The sequence below is a fragment of the Lemur catta genome, chromosome 8 (genome assembly GCF_020740605.2).
Source record: "Lemur catta isolate mLemCat1 chromosome 8, mLemCat1.pri, whole genome shotgun sequence".
NCBI lineage: Eukaryota > Metazoa > Chordata > Mammalia > Primates > Lemuridae > Lemur > Lemur catta.
This window is the reverse complement of record NC_059135.1, coordinates 18735924-18743714: the sequence shown is the minus strand read 5'-3', so window position 1 is coordinate 18743714 and position 7791 is coordinate 18735924.

Below are 7791 nucleotides of genomic sequence, written 5' to 3'. Positions count from 1 at the left end.
CTGTATTCTGAGAGAGGTGGCCTCCAGTGACACTTCTTTTTGTCTAGCTGACTTCCAGTGGCTTGGCAATACAATGTGTGAGGACAGGTAAAAGGAGGAGGGGATGATTCATAGAGAAGAAGAAAAGGGCAGAAAGGAGGGAGGAGGAGAATGTGGTGGGAGTCGCTTTTGGGGCAGGGTGGTAGAGGGGGGCCTTGGAGAGAGGTTACTTTGCAAGACTGAAAATGTTAAGCAACCTTTCTTAATCTCCACTTAGAAATGGCTATGTCATGAGGGATTCAGGGACTGGATTCAGGGACTGGATTCAGGGATTCAGGACTGTCCAAGGGACCTGGGATAGGCTTAGCGGGAGAGCATGCAAGAAAGAAGAATTCACAGTGGCCTGGGATTGTCTAGAGGGATTTCATCCAAAGAGGGAGGACTGGCCAATGGGTTTTGCTTCTGTGAGTCCATATTACTAGATGACAGTAAGTGGGATGGTGTTGGTTCTGTTACTACAGAACTTGGGATGGTGGGGCATACCTATGAGTCTTTCTTGACTCCATTTTCCCCTCCCTTCCACCCTGAAGGCCTAGATCTGTTTGAAATCACTTTTAGAAGACTGCTTCTGAAAAAAAAAAGTAGTTTGCCTCAACCAGGGTAGTTGGGATGGGCTGATTTATTCCTGTCACATACAAATATCAGAGGCCAGGGCCTTCCTTGCTGCCCACTTGCTTTCATTGCCATGAGCTTCCCAACTCTGGCCTAGACGAGCTTTGATACCTTTCAGCCACATCTTTCTTGGAGAAGTAAGAAGTTAAATGTATCCAATTGTGTCCCATTTTTCCAGAGATCACCCCTTTCCTTTCCTTTAAGAGATTCACAGCCTGTTAGAATTAAGTGTCAAGAAGTGCAACAGAGTGACCAATTTGCTCTCTTTTATTTGGACAACTTTCAAAAGGTGGGTAGCAGTTTTATTTTATAAAGCTTCAGAGTCCTTACCTGTGGTCACTTTCTGTGAGTTTCTAGGTGATTTTCATGGTAAGGATGATGCCCAATAACATGGTTTGAGAAAGCTAGACTTTTTCATAGGACACAAAGTATTATGGATTCTTCTGGTTGGGAAGGAAAAATGTCATCTGAGGGCCTTGTCTTCATTCTCTTCTATGCATTGCTCTCACCACTCTCTCAGGCAGGCTTCTCATTTATTCCATTTTAAAGACCTCATGACATTGACTTCAATCCCTTTCCCACAGGCAAACTCATGTCAGACACACTAATGCTGCAGCCTCGTCGGGATTCTAAACTAAGGCACAGCGACCTTCAAGGAAGGAGGACCAGTTGCTCAGGTCCTTCCCTGATCTGGGAAGTTCAGCAGGACCGAGGTCTGTGCAGGGGACAGGCTTCGGGCAGCTTTGCTGTAGTGATGCCGCTGAAGGCTAGGTGGCAGAATAGATACATCATTGAAAACACACCTCCTTCCACGAAGGGACAGAAGCAGAAGTTGGTAGAAGTTTTTAACAATGGGGATGGGGATGTGGGGAAAGCACAAGTGTGGATGGAGGGACGTTTATCAACACGCTGTGGGTCCACTTACATGCTGCCCCAGCCTCAGCACTGCCACTATTCCTGTGACAACACCAATCCAGCCGGAGGTGCAAAATCCTCCAAGTCCTGCCAACAGCTATGTTCACGATTACTTTATCCGGGAGACAAGGTACAAACAGGTCAGAACTTGATGACTTTGGGTTCATCAAAGGATGTCCTTAACCTTCTCGGACCAATAATCAGAGTGTGATCTTTAGCCAAAGTGCATAAAAATTTCCCCTTTAAAAATTTTAAAATGTGAATTATGGTATATTTCAAAACATTCAAAGAACAGAAGATAATATAACAGTATCCTCTACTCCCCATACTCACTCAACACATGTTACCATTTTGCCATCGTTGTTGAAAATTTTGTTAGAAGAGAAATGCAGTGTAACAAGTAGCAGCTCACTTCCTGCTGCGTCCCACCCCGGGCCCTGCCCTTGCCAGAGGTAGCCACTCTCCCAAAATACTTCTGTATCCTTTCTGCACGATGTTTTTCTAAGTTTCACGTGAAATTTCTTATAGAACAGACTTAGAATGATTTTGAGGGTGAAACCAAGTGCCACTTTAGAGTTAATTTTGTTGTGCTGCTTGCAGCAGTGGTAATTTAACTAGTCTATTGACCCTAAGGCTGGCTGTTAAAGGAGCTGGAGCCAGCCATGACTCAGAGTGATTTATATCCCTGTGTGAGCAGTATATAAGTTAATAGTTTTACGGATTGATGTTTAGTAGGATTCCAGACAGATAGGGCAGAACAGGGTGGGCATAAATACTGTTTCTGGTTGGAGCCCTCCTGTCTTCTTGGATCATGGGATCTGGCATGCTCCTCCAGTGGACAGCACGGAAGCTGTGTTTCAATTTTGGAAAATGAGATTAACCAGGAAAAGTGACCTGTTGTGACTTAGAAGACAGTGTTGGTAGGTCCAGGTCTAGGAGGGAGAGAGATGGGGTAGGCATTATAGGAAAGAGGGAATCACATGGAATAAGAGGAGAGAGATAGGATGTTGACTGCTTGAAGCAGATTTAATGTGATGCATTTAAACAGTGAAAAGGCCAAATAAAATCACAGTGCATGGTTGGAATCTAGGTTCCATACAGTTCAGGAAGGAGAAGTGGTAAGAGCTAGCTTACCACTGTGGCTAGCACATAGGGCAAATTTCTGTGAATCAGGAAAAGATGCCCTTCCTCAAGAGACTTTACTTCTGTTTATCAGAAAATTGTTATAAAATATAGATTCTATTAGGAGAAGAAACTAATGCTTCTTCCAGGAAATTGTCATAATGACTGCACAGACTTGTGATGTCTACTCTGAGTAGCGCCACTTAAATGGGACTCTGGCTGTGCAATACAGAGTTTGCACAGCTGTGTGAGGTAGCCCTGGTTGGAAGAGTTGAGCCTGGTTTCTGAACCATCAGGAAACACTGCTTTTCTACTAGTGTGGAAAGGATCTGTCCAGTGACATGATTTGATCCGTTATTGGGGCTGAGGGCTGAACCCTTTCAGAGCAGCTGCCCCTGGCCATGTTCTCAGTGGGACTGACCTAGAGAGGCCATGCTTTCTCATGCCCCCATGTCTTTGCACAAGTGTTCATTCTGACAGGAGTGCTTTCCCCGCTCTGTGCTGACTGGTGGACTTCTAGTCATCACGAAAGACCCAGATGAAATCGTATTTACTTGGGAAGGTTTCGCATGTGATTTCCTAGGGGCACCTCAGTGGTGCCCACAGGGTCCTCTGTGTCCTCATCAGTAAAACAGGGGAAAAATATTGTCTATCTCACGGGGTTGTTCTGGGCCTTGAATGAGATGGTCCATGTAAACCGTGTTAATCAATATTACCTAGTGTAGCCCTGTCTTCCGTATTAGACTGAATGCCTCGAAGGGCCCACGGTCTTCTTCATCTTGGCTTTCCTTACTTCCCTACTTCTTAGCCATGACCCCCTGGTACAGTTCCTAGCACAGAAGGCACTTTAAAAATTGGTTTTGATTGAAAACCAGATTATTATTTGTCTAATTATTATTCCAACATCTTTCTAAATACCCAGGTTTATCTTTGCATCATTTTGCCTGACTGTTGGTAATGTCTACGTTGATGTGTTTCTTTTTTGTTCTCTAATATACTAGTCTTGTCAATCCTATGTGTTTCAAATGTAATTTATGGACTATTTTAAACATTCCAATAGAGCCCTATTGTTGGACTTAAAATATCTTAACTGTAATGTAACATAAGTATGTATAAACATATTAAGGTATAAGTGCTATATACTTATCTCACTGTAAAATCCAACAAATTTGTAAATAAACTCAACCAAAGTTACCCAACAGAATGCAAAATGACAGCATTAATTTGGTGTGTTGGTTGATGTTTGGTTGATGTTTTGTCAAAAATAAATCACTACTCATGTTGTGATTATGGTTTAACTGTTATGGTGCAAGTTTTCTGAGCTTGGCATGCACATGTTTGATGTTCTGTTGGATGATTTAATTTTCCCACTATTTTTTTTTAAAAACAACAGTGGAGTCATGTCTTACATAGTGGTTAGTTTTAAAGTCAGCTTGAAATACAAAAATTGAGTATAATCAGAATTCCCCATGAAAATTCCTTAAATCACTTGCAAAACAAAACAGTACTGCAAAACCTTCACTTTTGTAACATGGCACCATGCCACCCAGCCTTCACTCAGCTCTCACACACTATTTCAGGATCAAGTCTGCTTCTGCTCTTTGGCCTATTAGCAAATGACAATGGAAGTGGTGTTGCTTGGTTCCTATGCCTTTGAAGATGGACAATGTCTTCTAGAGCTGGATTAGAAAGTGGTCATCTGGCTGACCTAGAATGCATTTTATTTTCAAGATTACTAGCAAAATGACACACACACACATACCCTGCTCACAATGCAATTTGCAGAGAATACGCTAGCGTTTCTCTAGTTTGGGAAACATTAGTCTAATCCTTCACTGTCTTTTTCTGTCTTATCCAATATGGCTCCGGACTCAAGGAGATCATGAATGGTATTCAGTTACTGCTACCCTGGTCCAAGGTCACAAATGTCCACTCTTTCTCAATGCAAGGAATATAGACACTTGACCATAAACACAAAGTTGGGTTTATAGTTTCACAGACCCTTGAGCTGACTAGACCTCCAGGAAGCTTATCTGTGAGATTCTGTTCTAATTCCTGGCCATCTTGTAAGACTGTGAACTCACTCAGTTTAACTCAGCAATTACTGCGTCTTAAACAGACTCAGGACTTGTCCTCTGAGAGCTCCTTTCTAGGCTGGACACATAATGACGGGCTGGGATAAGGAATCTTCACACAACTGAATGGCAAGTCTTGGACAAAAACACAAATTAAACAAACATAAATAACATGAACAGTGTGTACTGTTATGGCTGGCATGTGTGTGTATGTATGGCGGGAGGGTATAGTGGAAGTTACATATAGAGATTTCATGGGGCCAGGAGAACTGGCTATCAATTTGTTGGTGAATGAGGAGAGAGGAGGTACCGTATTCAGCATAAACATCATGACGATACAGTCCTTCTGTCTGTATAGACTTAAAAAGGGTAAATGTACCAATTTGATTACCAAGCAGGGGATGGAAACATCTTAACCACAAGCCAATCAAAGGGACAGTTATTTGGAGCTAGGTGAAAGACAGAGTGGAGAGAGATGTGGGATTTACCCAACTGGGGTAGACTGAGTGTGGAGAGTGGATTTCCCTGAGCCCCAAGCTTTGAATGTCACTGTCCTTTTTGATTAAAGCAGCAGTCACTTAACTTTCCTCTGGTTCAATTCATTCTTCTGTAAAATGGGATATGGTACCTATCAATATGTTGTCATGAGGGTTAAATAAGATAATCTGTGCAAATCACTTAGTACACCACCTATTATATAGTGTATTCATTTGCTAGGGCTGCTCTAACAAAGTACCACAAACTGAGTGGCTTAAGCAACAGAAACTGATGGGCTCACAGTTCTGGAGGTTAGAAGTTCAAGACATCAACAGGGCCAAGCTCCCTCTGAAGGTGCCAGGGAAGGATCTGTTCCAACCTCTCTCCCAGCTTCTGGGAGATCCTTGGTTTGTGGCAGCATAACTTCAGTCTTCATGTGGCATTCTCCCCGAGTGTGTGTCTGCATCCAAATTTTCCCTTTTTATAAGGACACCAGCCATGTTGGATTAAGGGTCCACTCTACTCCAGTATGACCTCATCTTAACTAATTACAGCTGCAGCTACCCTATTTCTAAATAAGGGCATGTTCGGAGGTGTGGGGGGTCAGAATGTCAACATATGAATTTTTGGGGAACACAATTCAATCCATAACACCTAGTAACCACTCAAGTGATAGTTATTGTTATTCACTGTATCATCTTTAATCACCTCTACATGGGCATTTTTATAGCCAGAATTTTCAACTCTCTGTTCTCATGGTCTTTCCAAGCCTTGATTGTGCCCAGAGAGAAAGTTCCATGAGAGCAGGCAGTTCAGCTGCTGTGCAAGCCGTTGTGTTGCCCAGTCCCCAGAACAGCCGTGGGCACACAGTGGGCCATCAGTGAATATTTGTGGATGAATGAAGTCTTTTTCTTTCCTTTTTTTCTTTATTTTATTATTATTTTAAAAATTTTAATAGATTTAGGGGGTACAAGTGTACAAATGGAATTTTGTTACATAGACATATTGTTTAGTGGTACAGTCTGGGCTTTTAGTGTACCCGTAACTCAAATAGTGTACATTGTATCCAATAGGTATACACATTTTCTTTTTCTTTTTTCATTTTTTCTTTTGATTGCTCAGTAGCCAGCCTCTCTTCTTTGTTATCTTTTCTAGATTGCCAAAGTATTAAAGGCAAAAGAAACGAAACCAAACATGTTTTAATTTCCTTTGTTGATAACGATTAAATCCTCCCTAATCACTTGCTCTCTCCAGCCGGTTAGGAACCCAACCAGATGGGAAAGAGCCTGGGTAGGGGGAGGTGGTGGTGGTGGGGAGAGTGGCCTGTGTTGGAGAGAGCTGGAGTCCATTCTGTGCATCCACTGGGGGCTGACATAGACCAGGGCTGACCATTTGGAATGAATGGGACTCTACTCTGAGAGTCTGGGAAGAAACCAGTGGGGTCAATATTGGCTCTAGAGGTTGAAAGTCAAGGTCTAAATGAGGAGTTACCAGTGCAGGCTCCAAAGATTTGACCATCTGGATCAGATGGTTCCTGGTCTGGAAATGTGTCTGGAGTTGTCTAAATTTTGGACTCAAGCGGGAACCAGAATGAGAAATGCTCTGTATTCTAGAGATCCAGGGATGAACCGTCATATGCTAAGCTGCTCTGTGGTGGTTGCTGGACCCAGTCCCCACTCCTCCAAAAAAGAAATGATGGAAAACTGAAAGCACACGAAGAACTGCTGATTGCCTGGCATCTTCTGTGTGTGCATATGTATCTCTGTATCCACCTACTTATTTTCTCACAGCTGTGAAACAGAGGTTACAGCCCTGGTGAGACACAGGAAGGATGCTGGCTGGCTGGGGATGGGAGACACATGCACGTGGCTCAAGGGAGCCGGTGGCAGTTAGTTCACTTGTTGCCTGTTGCTACCGTTTGGGACTATGAAGAGAGCATTGGCCCATCTGCCCCTCGCCTTTTTTTTTTTTTTTTTAAGATTTGACTGATTATTTAATCACATTAAAAACCCCTTTTCATTGTGGAGAATTTCAAACAGACACAAAAACAGACAGAATTGTATCATGAACCCACCCCTCAGACTGAACAGCCATCACCCCATGGCTGACTTGCCCGATGCACACAGCTCTCTGTGTGCTCTTCTCTATTCTGGTTGACTGAATTCTAACACATGATGGAAACATGACTCTTCAGCTTCGGGTACAGTATTGTGTTTATGGAGCATCTTTCTCCTTACACCCTGAAAATCCACCCAACGTTCCTGAGTAGTAAGTAGGGAGGCAGATAACTTCCCTCCCTGTTACAGAGGAAGAATTTGGTGATGAATAATGGGTATTTAGGGAAATGTTCACTATTTCAATGTCAATAGTGAAGATTTGTCAGTGGAAGATGAATGACCTTGAGGTTCCAGAATCTGGTTATCTGAGAGGATGGGGTCGGAGGCAGGTGGTCTGGGCAGAGGCTCCAAAGAAAGAGGTAGAGGAAGGAGGTGGGGAGGGCACATTGGGCCAAGCACCTGAGCAAGAGGGCCGGCAGGGCCGGGATGAGCCC